The sequence below is a fragment of the Thermobia domestica genome, chromosome 2, assembly GCF_964235325.1.
Source record: "Thermobia domestica chromosome 2, izTheDome1.hap1.1, whole genome shotgun sequence".
NCBI lineage: Eukaryota > Metazoa > Arthropoda > Insecta > Zygentoma > Lepismatidae > Thermobia > Thermobia domestica.
In genome coordinates, this window is record NC_137455.1 from 377,180,545 (window position 1) to 377,205,906 (window position 25,362).

Consider the following 25,362-nt stretch of genomic DNA (forward strand, 5'->3'; position numbering starts at 1 on the left):
TATTACTATTCTTTTAAACATTTCCCTAGTTTATCACAAGTCATTGGTGCACTATATATTTTTTTCAGCTAAATGCCAACTTAAAGTAAAAACTTCAAAAGGTTAGTCACTTCAAGTACCTGTAAAGTATTTTAACCAAATAGGTTACCTACAACAGAAAAAATCAAATGCCTATAGCCAAACAAATATTCAGTTTTTAACTACCAAACTGAATATTGGACTTAGAAACAAGTTGGTCAGGTGCTATATCTGTGCCAATGGACTATATGTTCGGAAACTAGCAATACGCAAGTTACAAAGCTTCAAGAGTGTTCAAGGGGAAAAAATAAAATGTATATAAGGACAAACAAAAATATTTTAAAAACGGGTAGGAAAGAAGAGCTGGGTTTTATTCATCTTTCTTTTTCTTATTATTTTGATTGCATATAGTTTACGAAAAAATGGTCTTTTTTCTTTATATTAGTATAAAAGCAAAAGGTGGAAGAAAAGCAAAAGATCGGAAGGATGAGATAAGCACAATTTTAAAAACAGACTGGTGAGTAGGCTTAGACCTAAATGTAACCAAAACTGGGGAGGTAAACACAATAGAAACCTTTTGCATTTGTAATAGTGAAGCACAAGCGGGTTGCACCGCAGACAATAGATAGAAAGTATAGTTGTATAGAAATACACTATTGTTTAAATGACATATAATGACAGGTAATGGTTGTTGTACTATTGTATGTATAGGAGTGACACAAAAGAGAATAATAAAAGATGTCAAAGTTGTAAAGATAAATGATTTTAAAAAAACCTTGGAAACTTGTTGAACAATGTGAAGCTTGTTATAAAGAATAATAAAAGAGAAACCTTGGGAAAATCAATTGAACAAGGGTATAAAGAAATAATAGAACTATAGAATACTTTGCAGGTGTATGTAAAGAATAATAAAAGAGAAACCTTGGGAAAATTAATGAACAAAGGGTAGTTATAAAGAATAATAAGAGAAACCTTGCAGGTGTATTTTTTAAAATAATAAAAGAGAAACCTTGGGAAAATTATTGAACAAGGGTATAAAGAAAGAATAAAGCTATAGAATACTTTGCAGGTCTATGTTTTAAAATAATAAAAAGAGAAACCTTGGAAACTTGTTGAACAATGCTAGCTTGTTATAAAGAATAATAGAACTATAGATTCCTTTGCAGTTTTATGTAAAGAATAATAAAAGAGAAACCTTGGAGCTGTATGCGTTAAAGAATAATAATTTAGGTGACGAACAATAGTGGATTGTTATAAAGAAAAAGAAGACTTTTTAACCGGGCGGTGGCGGAAACGCGAACGCGGCGCGGGGGCGCGAACGGTTGGGCGCGGATGGTAATAAACTTGAAAATGAAGTAAAAGGATGATTTACCTTGAACGTATATATGAAAAGAATTTTGGGATTTTTGTTTTGTTAGTGCAAAGAACAGTTTTTATGTTTTTGTATTGTGTTATTAACATGCTTAAATATTGTTTTGAATAGGAATAGGTGACTTGTATGAACTTGATGGTACTGGAGGACGCCATCTTTGTTTGAACTGTTTAAATACGGGAGTTTTGGAAAATGTATGTATTTTAGCTATGGCTGCTATACAGAAAGATTTCGTGTATGCGGATGAAGAGACGATGTTTTGTCCACCGTGTGTGGAGAATAACCCGAAGACCGAGAATAGCAATTTATCGGTAAACGGCAGAGCAGACTCTCCAGAGTGTAAAAACTATTTATTTATCATCTTCGTATGATGATGATAATGATATTGAAGATGAAGAATTTGTGGGAGGATCACCATCCTTATTATCGAGGACATCAAGGTTTTGGAGTTTGAATTGCCGCTGTAATAATTATAAAGTGGACACGAAGTGCATTGTGAAATCGATTAGAGTGGGAAACAGATAAAATGTTAATTTGTAGCGGATGTTATGAAAGTGTTAACAATCAAATGGCCGATGAGTGTTTATTCATGAGTGATGAAGAATTGGTGGAACGTGCTATATTAACTTTAATAGATATAGAAGTTGAAGAACTGTTTTATACATATGCCAAATCGCATATAATAGGCATATGTACTCAAGAATTGTTTTATGAATTATACTTTGATTTGGTTGAAGAAAGGGATAAGACATTTTTAACTGACGTAATTGAAATTTTTAGAATGAAAGACAGAAAACGTGTGAACTGATCTACAGATGAAAACTGAACTTTGTGTTTGTGTTTGTGTAAAGACATAAAAGTGAAAGAAAGAATTAAATTTTAAACTTTTAACTATATATGTATACATATTTACGTATTTTGAAAATTTTGTGTATCATGTAGTGAAGAACATATTAGTGAAGTTTGTGTTTTAAAAACTATAAGTGCATACTTACGTTTTAATAATAATATTTTTTGTGAACAATGTTTATTTCATCATGATATTGGAACTTTTGCTGTAGAATATTTATCCAATGATATAACTTTGATTGATTTATTTGAAGAACATTATAGTGAAATTTTAAGTATAAACTTTACACGCAAAACGCGTGAACACCGAATTTGTTGTTACGTTTTTTGTTAGAAAATAAGATGCAACCTTTTATTGTAAAGATGCAGAAAAATCACTTGGATTAAAAATATTTTTGTAATATCTAAAATTTTTTATAACATTAATTGTATTGTATACAAAGAAGAAATAATTATTATTATTTTATGTATTGAATGAAAATAACATCAAGTTTTTTTTGTTAATGTAATTTTATTGTATTGTGATGAAAATATAAAGAAATAAACTTATGCATTATAATAATTTTTGTTTTTCTTTTTAAAATGGGTAATGAAATAAATAATTAGAAAAATTTCAAAATGATTGCAAGTAACATTTGTTTGATATTTATTTTCTTTTCCATTTATATTATTTTACAATTAGTATTGTTTCACATGTTTGCATTTTTTAATTTTTCGTAATATTATTTTATATTTTAAGAAAATATTTAAAGATAAATACAAATAATAATAAAATATATACGTATATAAAAGTTTAATACTTAAATAATTTATGTTAAAAAGAAATGATTTTTGAAAATACTAAATTACCTTAACACTGTATTGCCGTGTTAAAAATTGCAAAGAAAACTTTACATTTGTATTTTATCGTTTGTTTTGGATAAACTTTTTTTTGTATTATGTAGAAAATGTTTGAAGAATTTCTTTTATTAACTGAACTTTATTTTTAAAGTTACGTATTATCAACAGAATTGTTTTACGAAAAGTATTTATTTATTTAACTTTGCGCATTAAATTGCACAAACATGTTGTGTGAACTAATAAAATTGATTTGAAAATAATAAAATGTAAAAACTTAGAAAAACATATATTAATATTTATTGTGTTTTGGATATACAACACAATTTTATTTTGTTTGATGTTAGTATACTTTTAAAATACATGTAAACATACATACATACCTGCATAATGAAAAGCAAAACATATGTCGCAGTTGGAAGCTCTGTTAGCCAATGGAAACTATGTTCACTAATGGAGAGCAAAATACCAACTTATAACACGCATGCGCATTCGTTAAAAGTTTATACGCATGCGCAAATTTATTTATAAAAGGAAAACATAATGCAGTTGAAAGCTGTGCTAACCAATGGAAAGTAAATACCAAGTTTGTAATACGCATGCGCATTTGTTAAAAGTTTATACGCATGCGCAAATTTATTTATGTATACATAAGAAGAATACTTAAATAGAATAGTATTTGTGAAGATGTGTAGTAGAAAACTATCCCATTCCGAGTATATTTCGCCACGAGAGAAAGAACTTAAACTTATTAATAGGAAGAAAGTTATTTGTGAAGTGAAATTATTATATCCTAATGAAGAACATTGTAATTCGTTTAGAAGATTTTATCGAAATGACGATGAAATACAATTTGAAAAAGTGTATCCTAATTCACATATTGAAATTCGTGAATTAGATATTGTAAACTGTAAATGCAATCGGTTTAAAGTAAGTTGTGCATAAAAGAACTTTTTGAAAATTATAAACTGAATGAACCACTACTTTGTTGTGCTTGTTCATTAAGAATACCAGATGAGCGTCTTCATTTATGTTTATTAGCATATAATAATCGATTAAAATGTGCTGTGTGGGAATTTGTAATTAAGAAGACAACTCGTGACATAGTGTTTGAATTGTATTTGAAGAAACATTGTTTAGACGATAATTACAAACAAAACAAAACGCTTTTAAATAGATTTAATTTATCATATGAATCACTTACATTTTGTGATACCTATATTTCTGAGTTAGTGGAAGTGTTTTTAAAAAGTGACAAAAATGTCTACAGGAATCAGACCGTGTGTGTATAATTGTAGTTCTTTTTTTGTGAATGAACAGTGTGTGTTGGATTGTATTTCAAGATGGAAACCAGAATATAAACTTGTATGTGAAGGGTGTTCCGAAAACTCATATTATAGAACACCATGATTGTATTACTGGGGAGTATGAAATGATGTGCTTTAATGCATGGCGTGTTATGGTACGTGGGCGTACTTTTGATGAACTGTATGAAATTTTTTCATCATATCATGATATTGAAATAGATGATTGGACCTTTATTTATATGTTATATAATATTTTATTGAACAAAAGTTATGTTGATTTAATTACAGAGCTTTTCTTAGAAAGATTTTGCTTATGATTTTTATAATTTTTAATTTGTTTGATGTATTAGTGAAATAAGTAAACGAAGTAAGTTATACATTGTAAATATAGTAAATTTGAAAACAATACTTATTATAATTTTAGTATGATGAAATTGTTTACATGTACATGAATTTAAAATTAAAATAGAATATAACATTACATATTTATTTATATTATACACCTTGCAACAATTTTTATTTATATGTAATCAGTTTTAAATTGTGAAAAATAAAAATATTATTTCTATAAAATTATTTTTTTCATTTGTTTTTTAATATATAGTTTTTAGTTTTTGTATACACAAATAGTTTGCATTGTTATGTGCAAACGGATTTACTTATAATTTTGCATGCATTGGAATTTATTTTACATACATGTTTTTATTTTATATTTGTGCATAAAATTGAATTACATATTTATTTTAATATCATTTTAATACATTAAGTAAATTATAAAAAATGAAATAACATTTGTAAAAAAAAGAATAAAATAATCATGTTTGAAGTACATACATAAAAAAAAACCTTTGAAAGGAAAGTAGTAAAGAACTATTGTTTATATTAATACTTTAATATGATAAGAAATTTTAACGAGTTTGTTCTTTAGTATACGCAAATATTATTAGGAGAAGTTTTTTAAAATAACTTTTTTTTATTACGTAAGAGAAAAATTATTAATGAAAAAATAAGAAAGAATGTTTACAAAAAGTTTATGGAAAACTGTATTATGAACGTTATTGGTTTATGCTATTGATATTTTCGTTAACAGTTTATTTTAATATTTCCTTAAAAGTATAACATTAGTGAAAACAAAAAAAGATTTTTTAGTAAACATGTACTACAAATGCCAAAAGTTATAAAGTTGAAATTGCATACTACACAGTAATAAAAATACTGAAAAAAGTATTGATCATTTGGTACCTAAAGATAGTTTTCATGGTGGAATGTTTTAATGCGTTGTACAAATGTACCAGCGAAGAGTTTGTCATATTATGATGTTACCAGTTTTTACCCCTGGGTAATGGCACGTAAGCCATTGCCTATAGGAAAACCTATAATATACAAGGAACCTGACTTTCCACAAGTGCAAAGTATTCATGGATTAGTCAAATGTACCTCCCAAAGACTTATATTTTCCAATTTTACCATATACATGTAATGATCGCCTTTTTGTTTGGGTTATGGAACAAAGTGCCAACAATTGCATGTATAATGATACCGAACGTGTCCTTACTGGTACATACTGTACTCCTGAACTTCATATGGCTTTAAATCTCGGATACAAAATTCTACAAATTATTGAAATTTGGGAATTCAAATTATCCGGATCAGAAAATAATCTGTTTAAAGATTATGTCAATTCCTTCTTAAAAATACAACAGGAGTCTTCAGGATTTCCTAGCTGGTGCAAAACAAATCAAGAAAAATATATTGCAGACTATTATGTTCATGAATGCATTCAGTTAACGGAAAATAACATTCAATCAAATCCTGGTCTAAGATATATTTCCAAAATATTTCTCAATTCATTATATGGAAAATGGGGAACAAAGAACAGATTTATCTCAATCTGTAATTGTGGATACTCCAGAAAAATTTTTAAGTTATCTATGGGCACCACAATATGAGGTACAAACTGTATTGCCTATTGGAGAGCGACATCTCATTGTATCATATAAAAACATTGAAAACAAAAACAAGCCATGGAAATTTTCCAATGTTGTCTTTGCAGCCTTCATCACTTCTTGGGCGCGTCTAAAACTTTACGAATTAGTAAGAGCTATAGATCCTGATCGTGTATTGTACTGCGACACTGATAGTATTATGTTTGTACAGCCACGTAATGAAAAGCCACCACTTTCTTTGGGTTCCTATTTAGGTGAGTTAACTAATGAAGTTCCTGATGGGTGGGAAATTGATGCCTTTATAGGCTTAGGGCCAAAAAATTATGCCTATACGATGAAAAGTTCAAACAGGGAAATTACATTATGTATTTAAAATTAGAGGAATAACTTTAAATCATTGTACACGACAAGAAATTAACTTGGATCATTTTTATCAACTAGTTCGGGATAAAGCTGAGAAAAAACAGTTACACAATCCAGGAAGAATTGTTCGTAAGCCAGGGTTTGTCATCGTATCTAAGTCTGAAACTAAAACACATCAGAAAGTTCAAAATAAAAGACGACGATTAAATCATAACAGTATTACTGACTATAGAACATTGCCATATGGTTATCAAAGTATTAAGTGTGTTAAATGATTGGTATTCTGTATATATGTAAATAGTAGACTGTCTAAAGGTAGCATGATGTCATAACATGGTCATAATATCATTAAGTATGTTCATAAGTTTTTCCTATATGTTGGTACTTGTACGTATATATATAATGTAAATATCTTATTTAAATATATATATATCAATATGCCAATATTGGAAAATATAATAAAGCGTTACAATTTATAATGTTTTATTTCTCCGAACAAATATTGATATCATACGAAGTATATGTATTCTATATAAGATAAAGGAAGAATACGTATGCTTCATATAAATGATCCTAAGTTGGAAATTATGTTGTCGGCATAATGGTTTCTACAAAGTAAAGAACATCTTAGAAGTCAGTAAAGGATTAGAATACTGTAGTGAAAAGATATCTATATGTAAATGGGTTATAGCACAGTGATATTCTTTGTGCTTCAAATACCAGTAATGATCTTTGCTATGCTCACACATTTTAGTATTTTTCGGAACATATTTGGTATGCTCACACGAAGTGTTCGAGTAATTTATTACGAGAGGTTAAATAAATAAGGAGATTGCTTAGCAAGCGATCCAATGAATATTACGAGAGGTTAAATAAATAAATAATGAGTTTGAGTAACAAACATTCCAACTAAAATTCCAAAGATAACAATACAATAAAATATATGAGAGGTTAAATAAATAATGAGTTTGCTTAGCAATTTAAATACGATCACACTCTATGAGTGTTCTGTTAAAAAGATAAGCACCTAAAATTGTTTCAAGTGTTACAAACTTTAATAATGCATGTACAAATTACATCATATTGTGTAATATCACTGTTACTAAATTTAAAATATGTTAAAGCACCTGTGTACGAGATTACAAAACAAAATGCTTTTGGGTACGAGACTACAAAAAACAAAATGTGTTTGGGTACGAGATTACAAACTGTTACATTGTATACAACTAGTAGTGTTATACTTCGTTAATATTATAATTATTATTTTTGACGGTAATTAAATTATATTTCATGCAAAGTATACGTATACAAAACGTGTACGGTAAATCATAATACATTTTTATGTTTATGTTTGATTAAGTTTGTTAATGTTTGTGTAATCATGTACAAAATTGTGAATAAACTCTTAGGTTTATGTTCGGCAATGTTCGGGAAAGTTCGGTTAACCCTTAATACCGCAAGGTGTGTCCAATGGACACATAGCTTTGAATTTTTGGAAGCTGTAGCTTTATTATTTTTAAAATTTTCTTTTCCTTCTAGGTGTGCTTCTAACTACTTAATAGCATTGTACTACCAAAGTAAGTTCGTTCTTGGTGCTGATTTGTATTGTATATGGCGGGATTAAAACTTTTAGTTTGTCAACGCCGCAAGATGTGTCCAATTTACACATATTTAAAATGTATTGAATAATTGTATTTTCAAAATTTTTGAATCAATTACCAGACGTTTTATCATCCTCCTTTTCTTACTTGCGTTCCTCTCTCGTGTTTTCTTTCTTTGTTTGTCTCTTTTTCGATATTTATGTTGATAAATTTAGCAAAGTATCTGCTGTAGATAGTTGCTTTCTTGACAGATGTAGCTAGCAATATTGTTATGCGCCTTTAGTAATTCATTTGTTTTCCCTCGCTTTTGTGTTGGTGGATGTTGTTCCAGATTATTTGTTTTCAAACATTTTCCTTAGTGTTTGTGAGCATACTTTATGTGCAAATATGGCAAAAGGAAAACTGAATGATACAGAAATCGGACAAATACTTGCTGATGATAAATCATGTTCAGATTACAGTATAAACTCGGATGAAGAATTTCTTTTCGATGAAAGACTTGAAAGTGATTCGAGTGAGGCGGATCACGTGAGTAATGTAAGTGAACATGAAGATCATGAAAGTGCTTCGGATAGTGATGACATTCAATTACCTTCTAGTTCAAGTGTAAGTGGATATGTTAGTAAAAATGGGACCCGTTGGAATAAGGACGTTCCAACTTCTACCAAAATAAAATCACGAAATGATGTTCGAGGCAGTTGCAATAAAGTAGTTCTTCCAGCTAACTGTGAAATAAAGGCATCTGAAGATGTGTTCCACTTATTCGTTGGGGATGATATTATAAGTGATATTGTTACAAAATCAAATGAGGAAGCTAATCGGATCTATAGGGAAGAAAAGAGAAAAAAGGTGTGGAAGATGTGTGCTTCTGAAGAAGTTTTAGCATTTATTGGACTTATTATTGCTGGTCATCTGAAATGGAAAAACATAAACATGAAGTCCCTATGGACTAAGAAGTACGGTCCACTTTTATTTCGCGCCATTATGAGTTACAATAGATTTATTGATCTACTGTCTTTCATCTGGTTTGGTGATAAAAATAGATCAGAAAGAAGAAAGAAGAACAAACTTGCTCCGATGAGAGACATTTGGGAAAAGATTTGCAAAAGCTTAACAGTCAGTGAACAGCTTGTTCCCTTTAGAGGTCGTTGTCCTTTCAAACAATACATGCCATCAAAGCCGGATAAGTACGGTATGAAAATGTGGTGGATATGTGACTCCAAAACGCATTATCCTTTGAAACGTTAACCCCACTTAGGCATAGAAGGAAGAAAAAGAGCAAATATCTTAGCTACAGAAGTTGTTTTATCCTCAGCCGAACTATATTATCGAACTAACAGAAATATAATATGTGGCAATTTTTTTAAAGACATGGAACTCCGAAAAACCATACTAAAAACGGCCTAACAATAGTAAGCCCTGTGAGAAGAAACAAACCAGTTGTTCCTGAAGAATTCAAACCAAGCAAGAACAGGATTGAGCAATCATCTATCTTCGGGTTCACAAGTGATTTCACATTTGTTTCATATTGTCCGAAACCAAAAAAGGCTGTTAGTCTTTTGTTAAATATGTACAACACTAACGATATAGTTGTTGATAAAGAAAAGAAGCCAGAAATAATACTGTATTATAATGGAACAAAAGGGGGGTTGATACTTTAGATCAACTAGTACACTGCTACTCCTGCAAAAGAAAAACCAATCGATGACCTCTAGCATTCTTCATGAATCTTCTGAACGTATCTGCTGTTTCCGCCTATGTTGTGTCGATGAATATTAATCCTCAATGTAACATAAGAAAAGCGAAATGGAGACAACATATGTTTCTTGTGGAGTTGGCGGAATCCTTGGTTCTCCCTCAAATCTATCGAAGAAGAAAATTAGTACTTCAAAGACCTGTTCTTACTGCAATCAACGTAACACGTGATGCGTCGGCAGGTCAGTCAAATGAATCATCCACAGGTGTTGGCACACTGAAATCTACGCCCAAGAGATGATGTTACATGCGTAACCCCAAAAAGTGCAGAATGCAGAGAGAAGTGTGTGATATTTACAAGAGGAATGTCTGCTCTGAGCACTCAAGTGTTAACAGAAATGAAATGCTCCATGGGTAATTCTTAAGGGTAAATATACAAAAATGTAATGTCAATGATATATCAAAACATATGTACTAAGAAAATATTTGTACTCAGTTTTTCAAATGAGTCGTTTTATCTTACATTAGATACTTGAGGATGAAAGGCGTGAACAAGTGTCTTAAATTAGAATGTAGAATGAAGTGATTTTAAATGTGTGAAATGTTGAATGTTTTGTCAACAATGCCAAACAAGTCTATGAATGAAACATTAGTGTTCTGTTTTTCAAAGTAGTTGTTTATCTTTGGTAGTACAAAGAGATGGAGACACTGAATATTATATATTTTTCCTTATATTAGAGTATTTTGATGTTCTATGTATAACTTAATCCATGTTATGTGAATAAAATACAGAAATATATCAATGAACAGTACATTTGATTTTACTTTTACAAATTTGTTGTCGTTTACCTTTCGTAATACAAGGGATTGGAAACACTGAATATTATATATTTGGCTTATGTTAGAATGTATTGATTTTAAAAACATATTTCTAGAAAATTATAGTTAAGAAAAAATAAAACATTAAAGTTTCGAAAACGAAATGAGGTGAAAAATCGCAATGTGTCCTTTGGACACACCTTGAGGTTTTGTGTAACTAAAATACCTTGCGGTATTAAGGGTTAAGTTCGGAACCATTTGTGTGGTACATTAACCAATATGTACAAAATTGTGAATAAACTCTTAGGTTTATGTTCGGAAAACTTCGGTTAAGTTCGTGTTAACTTGTTTAAATTTTTAATTATTAGTGTTTTAAAAATAATGTATACTAGCTTAATGCAAAGAAAACATTAAAATTCATCCGCCATATTTGTTTCTTCAAACAACGCCACCTGTACCATAACATTCACATTAGTGTGTATAAGACTGCGTGTGTGTACATGTACCATAGCAAGTTACCGAGTGTTGTTTGTTTTTATAACCGGCAATACCTCGCGCAGTTTCCGGGCGGCAATATTTTACGCGTCCCGCGTCGCGAAAACCTTTTTCCGGGCGCAAATACCGCGCGGCGCGTACTGGTCGCGGTAAAAAACGCGCGGCGCGCACCGGTTGCGGTAAAAAACGCGCAAAAATGGTATTTATTTTAGTAATATTATTCATTTTACCTATTCATATAAAAATATATCCCTTAATAAACATATTTCCAAAGTTTCAAAAAAATCGACGCCATATTGTTTATGCAAATTCAATAAATTTTTATTTTAAAGTTACAATGTTCTAATCTGTATAGTAATGTTCCTTAGGTCCTAACGATTAAGAAAATACCTTTCTTTTCTTTCTACGACCAATACTTGGCCGTCAAAAGCGAAAAAATAAAAAACTATACTTTTGGAACACCCTGTATAAAATCAAAAAATAAAAATTGTTCAAATGTATCATGTAGGGTGTCTTTCTATATAGATTTTGACCTGACAAATCGATTTCTGTTGTCCATTTTGTCCTACGATCAACCGTTTAGGAGCTATGCCCATTTAATATTATTTTCAAGTTACATTGTTCTAATCTGTATAGTAGTGTTCCTTAGGTCCTAACAATTAAGAAAATACTTTTCTTTACTTTCTACGACCAATAGTTTGGCCAAAAAAGCAAAAAAAATAAAAAACTGTACTTTTGAAACACCCTGTATAAAATCGAAAAAATTAAAATTGTTCAAATGTATCATGTAGGGTGTCTTTCTATATAGATTTTGACCTGACAAATCGATTTCTGTTGTCCATTTTCACCTACGATAAATAGTTTACGAAATATAAGCATTTAAAGTTATTATACGGAAAAAATCTTAGTCTTTATGCATCAACGCCACCTATATAGCAAAACGTGTCAGTACCATACATGCTTTTGTGCGGTTAACATCAAATCGTATCGGGTTAGTGTTATTTCTACAACCGGCATTTCCTCATACGCTTTCCGACAAAATCATTTTGTCGTTTCCCGTCTTTTTTTTCCCGCCATATATTAGTGCTTCGTATGTGCTTCAAACATCAGAAAAGACAATTTATCCTAGGTATCAACATTTTAACATTTCTATACTTCACATGTGGTTTCCCATACAGTATAATGTAGCTCTATTGTTTCAAATGACACACATTTTTAAAGAAAAAATAGTCACTCAAACCCGTTTACATATTCAGTTAAAATTTCAATAAACGCGTGCATATACGCCACTGATATCAACAAATAAATTATTCGTTTTCGTTCATTTGGTATTCCTTTTCTCATGGGTTACGAGAACTTTTGCAGTTTTCACGTTCCTTCTTTCCTTGTAAATTCCATTGCATTCAATTAGAAATAAAAAAAGGCCTAAAGCATCATTCAGGTTAACCTCACCCCTCTCACGCACACCAATACAGGTATGCGTCCTTGCACACATTCTTTTTTTTCTCTGTCCCTCTCCCTCTCTTGCTCTTTCTGTCAAAATACAGGCAGAAACTGCCCCGCACGTCTCTTCTCCTCACGCACCAAACGTATACACATACACACACACACACCAATACAAAAATACATTCTTTTTCCGCATCTATCGTTCGCGCTCTTTCCTTCCTCCCTCCCGCAACACCTACCACTCCGGTCCCTAGCCTGCACTCAGCGTTTATGCATGCTTCCAGTATTTCCTCCCTCTCTCGCTCTCTTATGCTAGGTAAACAATCTGTCCACGTTGGGTTTCTTGCTGTTTTAAATTGTAGGTAATACACAGCATTTCTGGTTTACGTATTTCAATCTTCACAAATAAGTCTCAATGTCTTTTTTCAATCATAACAACGGTTCTATCTGACATTTGTCCGAAAAAATGTACGTAAGATTTCCTTTTTTTAAGTATCTTACATATTCAGTGAAGTCTTGTACACAATGATTTTTTATGCCATATTTTTCAAATTAATCTATTAAAATGCAGCAATCGATAAAATATGGAAATAATCGCTAAACTGTGAAACATAAAAATCCCATGGAAATTATGAATTATATATCAAAATTTTAAGTAAATTTTGCAGTTAGAAACAAAGTTGGTCTCGATCTTCATTGCTCCTTCAATCAAGATCAAAATACGTTACCAATACATATGTTATAAAGCTTCAATAGTGTTTTTAAGGGAGACAAACAAAATTATTTTTAAAAACGGGTAGCAGAAAAGAGGTGAATTTTATTTATCTTTCTTGTTCTTAATATTATTATTATTTTCATTGCATGTAAAACTAACTAACTAAGTCTATGACCTATGGAACCCAGAGGTTCACACAAGCTCTTAACTAACTTTTATCCATACCCAATTGTATACAGTTTCTACTTTGCCTATCCTATTTCTACAAAATTCATCTTAATATTTTCCTCCCATTTGTGCATAGGTCTTCCTAACGATCGTTTTCCTATAAGTTTACCAGTCAAGACTTTGAAAGCGTTCCATTAAATCAATATGAACTGTTCACCTTACCCTCCTAGACTTGATAACCCTAACAATGATGGGTAATCGTATAAACTATGTAGTTCCTCAATATCAAGCTTTTCCCAGTCCCCATTCTTATTCCTCTTGGCTTGGAATATTTTTCCTAGAATTCTGTTCTCAAATACTTCCCTCAGAGTAAGAGATCATGTATGACAACAATTTGAATGCATATAGTTTACGAAAAATTGTCTTTTTTTCTTCATATGAATATAAAAGGAAAAAGTAGAAGGAAAGTAATGGATAGGAAGAATAAGATAAGCATAATTTTTTTAAAAAAAAACAGACGAGTCAAAATTATTTTCCAGGTCTGTCAAATGTATAATAATAATAATAATAATAATAATAATAATAATAATAATAAATAATAATAAATATTTAGATAGCTGAGCTGGATTCCAGCTTGCACTACCTAAAATTTGTCTTTTATTCATACATTTTCTAATTTAATCAAGTTCAAAAAGCATCTTTAGTCAGCAATTGGAAATTATATTTTCAGCAGTCTTCTTGTTATAAGGTTTCTATAGACTTTTTTCCCTGTAATTTTACCACCAAAACAATCTTAAATCCCTGTGAAACTAATATTCTTCGCTGGGTCTTTCATAAAAAAAAATATACAATACCTTACTCCAGTCCATTTGTTAGCTGCAGTCTTTTTAGAATCAACCGGAAAACTGAAAGAAAAACCATAAAAAATGTGGTCGCTATAAAGCCTTCCAACCACCCAAAAACCAAGTAACCTTAAAACCTGATTTTTCTCAGTTCAAATTACCTAAACTAATGATATTGGAATTAATAAAACACACAACTTATAATGTCTAATCTAATTTTTTTTTTCCTTTTTATTTCTTATATTTACATTTTTTTCTTTGTGTTTTTTTTACATTTTATTCCCTTCGATATATAAATCTTGACATTTATTCAGAAATTGATTAAATGTATGTAAAACTTTAACATCCATGGCTACATTTAAAAATTTTTGTAATTTAATCATTGTTTTCAAAAACTCTTCATTTATTTCAATCTCCATATTGTTTTCTTCTTCCTCTTGTACCCCCACCTCATCTTGCATCACCTCCTCCTCTTCCTGTTCACCATTTTCATCTATCGTAGCCCGCTCCTCCTCCTCTTGCACATCTTCCATCGCCTCCTCTTCATGATCTAATATTTGAACTTCATCGTACCCCTCTTCATGATCTAATATTTGAACTTCATCGTACCCCTCTTCATGATCTAATATTTGAACTTCGTCGTACCCCTCTTCATGATCTAATATTTGAACTTCATCGTACCCCTCTTCATGATCTAATATTTGAACTTAATGTACCCCTCTTGATGATCTAATATTTGAACTTCATCGTACTCCTCTTCATGATCTAATATTTGAACTTTCCGCTGTTCTGCCATTCTGCAAAAAAACAAAAATAAGCGCTTATAAACATCAAATAATAGTATAAAATTTCACAGGTTATATTTAAGCATACGTGCTGTTAAAAATATATTAAAATAAGTATCACCTTATTTTTATGTCTCTCAATAATTCATTCAATCAATTATATAACTATCATTAACAATTCACTGTTCTATTCTCATAATAAATAGCTATTGTACATTAAATACTCAGTTATCAGTCTTATAGTTATTCGTTTAGCGCCTATAATTTGATCTGTCAAAGTTATTTCATTATTTACATATCAGTTCTTAAAACTTGGATCTTCAATACAAATAATGACTCTTTATTTGTTCTCTTTTAAGCAAGCTGCTATTATTATTTATTTATTTATTTTCCATCAGTAAAAACTCTGGGGAGCTAAGTTACCTAAATCATGTTTATAACGCAATTCACCTATATTTCCAACAAAAGTAATATTTCATTCCTTCAATCATAAACAAACTAATTTTTTCAACAATTTTTTACCTTAATTTTAAAAGTAACCTACATATAAATGTTCACAAGACCTTAAAAATTACCAGTTTCAAACATATTCTAACAAAATTACTTTGTAACCCTCCCAACAAAAAATTTGTATGTTTGTCTCTCCCTAAATATTCAAAATATCAAATAACATACGTCCTTATTACGAATGTATCAACATATTCGTGTCATTTATATGAAATTCCACAAAAATTAAGCAAGAGTTTTTCCTAGGAAACATTCCTATTTACAATATTACCAAGATAATATTCAGTTATCATTAGGTTTTTATTTATTTTTCCTACACAAATCCTAAACTAATTTCCTCTAGTACATTTGCTTCATAGTTCTTCTATTTTCTGCTTAAGTCATTATTATAGATATTTTGCCTTTAATACCAAGTCACTTGCCACAGCTAACAAGCTTGTATGCTCCACAGTCCTCCGCTAACCTTTTCGTTTTCGCGTATAATCTTTCTGTTTTAATATCACTCATTAATTGTAGTGTTCTTCGCCCCCTCCCTTTCTTTCTTGTTAACATACCCTCTAGAACATTCCTTAACAAGAGATTTGGTTAACTAATCTTATAGTAAACAATATTATGTTCATAATTTTTTTCGCAATGCTTCCGTTTCCTTCCACATCCGTAATTATCATCTTCTTTTACCCTAATTCGCATTACCGTGCAATATAAAGTGCTAAGTGCCATAAAAAACAATTCAATATTTTCAATAAATTAATATAAAAAAAAACAAAATCCAGTTTTCCTAAAAACTATTGTCGTTCATAAGCTCCTACATGTCTAAGCGGTTAGCGTACGCGCATTTTGCGTGGGTAACCAGCGTTCGGTTCCCGGGGCAAACTCATATGGTTCCCATTGCACGTAAAGTTGTAGGTCCACGTCTCATATTGCCTCGCTGCTCAAAGGTACGCTAAACTCATAATCAACTTAACCTGAGTAAAATCTTTATACCCACATTTTAAATAAGGTCATTTGATTTTTTCTATACTTATATTTCAATAATATAATTCATGAATTTACTTTCAGTCTGACTATATATTTTAGCCCCCAATGCTTTTATGTTTCCTGTATTTTTATTTTTTATTCTTTCGGACATAAGGGCAGTTACATAAAGCTATGCAAGAGGTATAACGCAATATATATTCCAATAATAATAATAATAATAGTATTTAAGTCGCAAGCACACTCCCTCAATAATATTTAAGTCGCAAGCACACTCCCTCAAATACTAATATTCCCAATAAAAAGTCCATATAGGTATTAATTTCAATTAAATTTAGGCATTAAAACATTTCTCTGCACGTTATTAGTTGAATCCATACTAATATTACACATGCAGGGTTTTCCCAATTCTTTAGCTAACAAATATAATTAGTTTTAAGACAATAAATTACTAATAATTCAATTATCTCTTTTGCAAAATAATTATGGTACACTTGCACCTACATTACCAATTTTCATGTTATAAATGTTGGTGAGTGTTTCCAATATTAAAAAACTGTCATCGCCAAACTACTACATAATAACAGTGTGTTTAAATCCATGGCACTATTACGTAACCTTCTATCTACACGCAAAAATATATGGCAAACTACACTTTTCCAATTAAGATAGCGGTGCCTTAAACGTAAAACAATTCAGTTCAATTCATCACATTCACTCAAATAATTTCAATTCCACATTATCTTACATAACATTGCTTTTGTTTTTTTCCAATTCATGAATTAACTAAAAGTTTATATTTCATATCCTCTTTCTAATAATAAATTCCAATATTTATTAACGCCAGTTTGCGGTACCTTAATAGTATAATGCCCGCCTCCGGTGCTTCAAATCTATCATACAATCCCAATCCGGAACAAGTCAAATTTATGCTGCGCAAACACCATATGTGTAGGTTTTGTCGGGGTTCTCCCGCTTCCTCACACTTTCTATATACTTTTTCAAAAGCTTTCTGCATAAAACAAAATATAAAAAAATTCATTACTCATTATCATTATCATCATCTCCTTTAGCCTAACAGAAATACACAGCAAAGGTGTGCGCCCTACTTACTAGGTCACTGTAAAAAGGCATGTAAGTACTGCTATATCACATCTTCTTGTTTCGTATACACTATACAAAACCACCGTAAGCGTGGGTTTTCTCGCAATTCTTCCCTCTCCTCCCACTATCTCATTCCACCATTTCATCCATCTTGCATTATTACCCTTTAGCCTAACCCGCATAAGCGTAAAACGTCAAACTTAAAAATTTTATTTTCTATAGCATTTATAAACTTTTATCTTTGCACCATCTTTTGCTTTCCTTTCGTTATGTTCCAACGGTACCTCAATGTTATAACGCTCACCTCTGGTGTATGCAATCCCTCCTTCAATTTCCCGCAAATTAACTTTCTGTTAAACATTCTGTTAGTGGATTTTCCCGTTTCCTCCCACTATCTCATTCCAACAATTGTTGAGTTATTATTTATTTGCCTTAATTATGCGTTACTCTTAGCGTAAAGGGCATAATTGTCACACGATAAACTGAAATATTCCATTTTCTATGGCATTCATACGATTTTATCTTTCCATCGTTTCCTCATTTCTATGCATATGTTTCAACAGTACCTCTGATGCGTAAGGTGTTTTATTTAATCCCTAAACATGTAACTTTTTAGTGGACAACATAAGGTCCATGGGTTGTTTCACGTATTTCTATTTCCTACCACACTCTCATTCCACCGATTTTTCCATGATCATTCATTTCCCTTAATCACCCGTCACTCTTAGCCTAAAGGGCATAATCGTGGGACGTTAAACTGAAATATTCCATTTTCTATGGTATTTATAAGCTTTTATTTTTCCATCGTTTCCTGCTTTCCTCTCAATAAAACTAGGCTACACATACTATAGTCAAAATGTTCGCAACTAAAACTGATCTTTTCCAAAAAGTCAATTAAACATAATAAGCTCCGCAGTTTTCCTCTTAAGTTTAAAAATAAATAAAATAATTTATTTCTTACCTCAAATCTAAAAATTCCTTCAAAATATCTCCTAAAATCGATCCAGGAAAAAATCTAAAACAAAAATAAGAAAAAATAATTTAGTATAAATTCAACACCTCCTCCGCAAACACATAATATCATTCTCTCTCTCTCTCTCTCTATATATATATATATATATTAAAAGTTTAATAAAAATTACTTGGGTGGTTTACAAATAAGTTCTATGCTATTATATAAATTTAAAAATTAATTCCACCTCAGCTTTTCAATATTTCTCATTTATTTTTCTTAAAAGTCAACAAATAAAAATAAGCTCATGTTACAATTTACATTAAAAATATTATATTCTCACTTCAATTATCTATAAAAGTTAAGTTCTTTCGTTATTTCTTTATAAAATAAATATAAAAAACAAAATTCAACTTACCTTCCAAATATAGATATTTCCGGTCAACTAAAAAACTCCTTTCCTTAACTATCACACGCAAACGTAGTATCACCGACTAAGCTCTAAAATACAAATAAGCGTGTTCTCCAAAACAACATATTTATATTTTTTCACAAATAAAAGAGTCAAACTAACGCCAAACATTTTACGCTTTCTTTTTTTTTTCAAATCTTAGCGTCCCCTGCAAACACTTTCGTCCAATTACTGTATGTCTTAAAGCAAAATTCTTTTAAAAGGATGCCCCCTACAACTTCCCTTCAATACAACAGAAAATTTACGCAAGTATCTCTCTACAAACAATAAATTCTCACATAAAAGAAACTCTTTCCCTTAAATACAGCTTGTAGCGTCTAGATACTTCACAATAGCCAAAAAAAAAAATACAATACACTTTTGTAGGTTCTGCAAAACGAAAACGAAACCAAAGGTTTGCCTTTTTCAGTTTATTATCTTATTCACCACTGGAAGAGCTCTTTTCCGTCTCTCTCTGTAAGTATGGCACCATACACTGACATTTCTAAAACTAAAAATCTAACTTACAATCCATTACAACATAGTTCTTCAATACTAAGGCGTTCAGCTTTCGTTCTTGAAGTCTCAGCTTCAATCACAGTTTACACCACATACATATTTTAATATACACCCAATATAATCATGTTCTTTCACTAATATATTACATATTTATACTTTACGTTATACAATATTCCATCTAACGTACCAAAGGTTCAATCCCCGACCCAATCAATTCAACTTTATGGTAAACAAAGACCGTGTTCGTGGGTTTTCTCGCAATTGTCCCATTTCCACCATTTCATTCATCACTTATTATCGTCTCCTTCACCCTAGCCGCACACATATCAAAGGTGTGCGCCCTACTTACTAGGTTATTGTAAAAAGCATCTAAATACTCTCATCATGCATTTTCTCGCAATTCTTCCGTTTCCTCTCACTTTCTCATTTCACCATTTTTTACTCATCCTCTCCCTTACCCTAACCGGAATAACCATGCAACGTAATCTTAAAAATTTCAATTTCAATATTCCAACTACAAAAAATATAAGTTTGTAATCATCCGTTTTATACCCTTATTATTCACTAAGTCCATGTCTCATGTAGCCTCGGTGTTGAAACCAAATGCAAAACTACCATCAAGTCAAGTCAAAATCCATTCAGATCATATTGTGTTCCTTCGAATTCTCAAAGTATTTATGATTCTTCCCAAACAATATTAATCCCACCTTAGCCTAACCAAAATAACCATTCCTCGTAAACTCAAATATTTCATTTTCAATATTCCAACTACAAAAATATAAGTTTGTAATCATCCGTATTATTACCTTATTATTCACTAGGTCCATGTCTCATATAGCTTCGCTGTTGAAACCAAATGCAAAACTACCATCAAGTCAAGTCAAAATCCATTCAGATCATATTGTGTTCCTTCCAATTCTCAAAGTATTTATAATTCTTCCCAAACAATATTAATCCCATTATTACATCACTAATAAAATATTTATCATTAATGTTTCACACATCCATGGTTCAATCCTCAGCTCACACCATATATATTTTCTCACATTTTTAATCTATTTTTTTTCTCAACTATAATATATTATCGAACCAATCTTGTCTCTTCTCATCTTCATCTTTTCAACTATTTGGCATAAAAATTCAACTAAATTAAAACTTCAAACAAATCTATAACCCCAAAATATCTATATTTCTATTGCAAATATTATCTTATTTTCCACGTAAGTTTCTCACACTCCTTTTCAAAACTACAAAAAATCCATTCATGATAGTATCCCTAACTTCAACAATACTTTTTTTTCTTTTTTTTCTCCCTCTGTTAAACCATTAACATAATAGCAATCTCACTCACAACCTGTCTGTTTTCGCCCTTTCGTTTTTTCACAAAAACAAGTACAAAGCTATTCTTTAAAGTTAACAAGAATCTTTTCCAGAAAAAGGGCTTTTTCTTTCTTTCTTTTTTCATTCTATCGGAGTAGAAAACATTTTTCTGTCTAACAAGTCAGAAAAATCTTTTTTTTAAAAAGAGTTACGTTCAACTCGAAATTACAGGGGGTCTTAACCGTCAACAATAAATGTCACACATTTTCTCAAATAACTTTCTACATCCTAACAACTCAAAAGATCTTTTTTCAACTATTTCAATTCTTTCTTTTCTAAAAAGAGTTAGACATACAGGTGAGTCGCAACCAACATGACATTTTCTCATCTGCACAAAAAAGTTTCGCTTTCTATTGTAGTAATTTTCACTCTACATGCCAAATTCCTTAACTATTCCCACGTTAATTTAAACTGGTCCTTTGCTCACAAAACAAGAGCACACTTCGCCCCTCCAATCTTATGTGTGGTCTCTGAGTATGGGGCAATACATTAACTTTTAAAAGTGACACGTAACATTTTCAAGGTATTTCTAAAAATCTCTGTTCTCAAAATAATGAGCGGTACCTCTCCAAAGGGTGCCAGTTACAGTCCCCAATTAAGCAGTGTCTTTTACTCCACAGGACACTACAGTTCGCTCCCCACCTCCATCACATTGTAACACACACATACAATCAGGTGTCTATGTTCCTTTCGTTACTCCCTATCAATGGGTTCTCTTTCTCCTACACCTTCCATCTTAGACAGTCAATATCTTTTAACAATTGTTCTTTATCCAGAGTTTCCCATGTTTCTAAAAGTCATTTCACATGTTTTTTTTTCTCACGTCCTGCTGTTAAAGTATTCTGCGACATCCATATGTCACATTAAATTGACAATATATTCTTTCTTTTAATGACAGAAGGTTCAAATTGTAACAGTGTTACAAAAAAGCTTGTCAATTTGAAATTCTATCCTTTTCTTTCATGTTTCTCATGTTTCTAAAATTTATTTGACGTGTCTCTCTGCCTTCCAACAGTTAAAGTATTGTCCAACATCCATATCTCACATTAAATTGACACTTTCTTACTTCCTTAATTGACACAAGGTTCAAATTACGAGACAGCTACATAAGAGCTTCACTATTACGAATACAAAACATTCCTATTGTAATCACCACCCCTTCTTTTGGTTACATTTTCCAAATAAGCTACTTATTAACAGTTTTGCTGTTTCCTCATCTAACGGAAACAATTTCCACAGATCATCTTCTTTTTTCATTTTCTTTTTTCTTCTTCTCTGCCCTTTCTTTTTTTGAAATTAGTTTCTTCATTTTCAACTGATAATAACATTACGTCTAATTCCTTAAATGCATTAATAATCTCCAATGATGTGCTTGGTCCCTCCATCCTGCAACAAATAAAAATAAGCACTTAAATATCAAATAATACTATAAAATTTCACATGTAATATTTAAGCATACGTGCTGTTAAAAATATATCAAAATAAGTATCACCTTATTTTTTATCTCTCTTAATAAATCATTCAATCAATTCACTGTTCTATTCTCAAAATAAATAGCTACTGTACATTGAATACTCAGTTATCAGTCTTATAGTTATTCGCTTAGCGCCTATAATTTGATCTGTCAGTTATTTCATTATTTAAATATTAGTTCTTAAAACTTGGATCTTCAATACAAATAATGACTCTAATTATTTTTTATTTGTTCTCTTTTAAGCAAGCTGCTATTATTTATTTATTTATTTTCCATCAGTAAAAACTCTGGGGATCTAAGTTCCCTAAATCACGTTTATAATGCAATTCACCTATATTTTCAACAAAAGTAATATTTCATTCCTTCAAACATAAACAAACTAATTTTTTCTGCAATTTTTACCTTAATTTTAAAAGTAGCGTACATATAAATGTCCACAAGACCTTAAAAATCACCAGTTTCAAACATATTCTAACAAAATTACTTTGTAACCCTCCCAACAAAAAATTTGTATGTTTGTCTTTGCCTAGATATCCAAAATATCAAATACCATGTGTCCTTATTACGATTGTATGTACATATTCGTATCAACTAACTTTTTCACATCACCCATATGAAATACCACAAAACTTAAGCAACAGTTTTTTCTAGGAAACATTCCTATTTACAATACTACCAAGATAATATTCAGTTATCATAACGTTTTTATTTTACTTTTGCTACACAAATCCTAAACTAATTTCCTCTAGTACATTTGGTCCATAGTTCTATTTTTTGCTCATTTTTCTATCTGGAAGTTATCATAGATATTTTGCCTTTAATAGCAGGTCACTTGCCGCAGCTAAGAAACTTCCATGCTCCACGATCCTCCGCTAACCTTTTCGTCTTCGCGTATAATCTTTCTGTTTTAATATCACTCATTAATTGTAGTCTTCTTTGCCCCCTCCCTTTCTTTCCCAACACCATACCCTCTACAACATTCCTTAACAAGAGATTTGGTTAAGTAATCGTATAATAAACAATATTATGTTCATAATTTTTTCGGAATGCTTCCGTTTCCTTCCACATCCTTAATTATCATCTTCTTTTACCCTAACTCGCATTACCGTGCAATATAAAGTGCTAAGTGTCATAAAAACAATTTAATATTTTCAATAAATCAATATAAGAAAACAAAATTCAGTTTTTCTAAAAAAAACAAATCTTTTTCATCAGCTCCTACATGTTTAAGCGGTTAACGTACGCGCATTTGGCATGGGTAACCAGCGTTCGGTTCCCGGGGCAAACTCATGTGGTTCCCATTGCACGTGAAGTTGTACGTCCACGTCTCATATTGCCTCGCTGCACAAGGGTACCTAAACTCATAATCAACTTAACTCAACTAAAATCTTTATACCCACATTTTAAATATGGTCATTTGATTTTTTCTATACTTATATTTCTATAATATAATTCATGAATTTACTTTCAGTCTGACTAAATATTTTACATTCTATTCTACATTCAAATCATTATTTTAATAATTATTAAGCAAGTAATTATACTTTAGCCCCCCAATGCTTTCATGTTTCCTGCATTTTTATTTTTTATTGTTTCGGACATAAGGTCAGTTACATAAAGCTGTACAAGACGTATAACGCGATATATATTCCAAAAATAATAATATTTAAGTCGCAAGCACACTCCCTCAAATAGTGATATTGCCAATAAAAAGTCCATATAGGTATCAATTTCAATTAAATTTAGGCATTAAAACTTTTCTTTGCACGTTATTAGTTGAATCCATAATAATAATATCACAGGTCGGGTTTTGCCCAATTCTTTAGCTAACAAATATAATTGATTTCAGGACACCATAAATTACTAATAACTCGATTATCTCTCCTGCAAAATAATTATCATACACTTGCACCTATGGCATTTTACATCTCATAAATGTTGGTGAGTGTTTCCAATATTAAAAACTCTCATCGCGAAACTGTTAGATAATAACAATACTTTAAAGCCATGGCACTATTACGTAACCTATCTACACGCAAAAAATATATGACAAACTACACTTTTCCAATTAAGCTAACGGTGCCTTAAACGTAAAACAATTCAGTTCAATTCATCACATTAACTCAACTAATTTCAATTCCACGTTATCTTACATAGCATTGCTTTTGTTTTTTCCAATTCATCAATTAACTAAGTTTATATTTCATATCCTCTTTCTAATAATAAATTCCAATATTTATTAACGCCATGTTGCAGTACCATAATACTATAATGCGCGCCTCCGGTGCTTCAAATCCCTCATACAATCCCAATCCGCAACAACTCACAAGTAACACTTCACATCGTTGCTGCCGGTCTGACGCTAAACTATACATTTTCGGAAAGCACTAGTCCTAAATAGGATAACTACACAGTGCGACGGTCAGACGTTGCCGCGTTCAGGACTTATGGAGCGTCAAACATTAACATGGGGTTTATGAGAGTTACAGGAAACGAAGAAGAACACAAGGTTTGTGACGTTTGAATCGACGTTGTCTGATTGAGCACTTGTTTGCGTAAGTTAAAGGGTACAATCAATGTGCAAATCGTCGAACAGAGCATGAGAGATGCAAAGAGTGCGCTCACAGTGTGCACACTTGACGAACGGTAGTTCGCCGCACGTGAAGCACACGTCACCTTCGTCGAGGGAGTCAAAGCAGTACTCGTGCGGAGAGATCCACATTCCCGGCTCCTCGTCCAGAT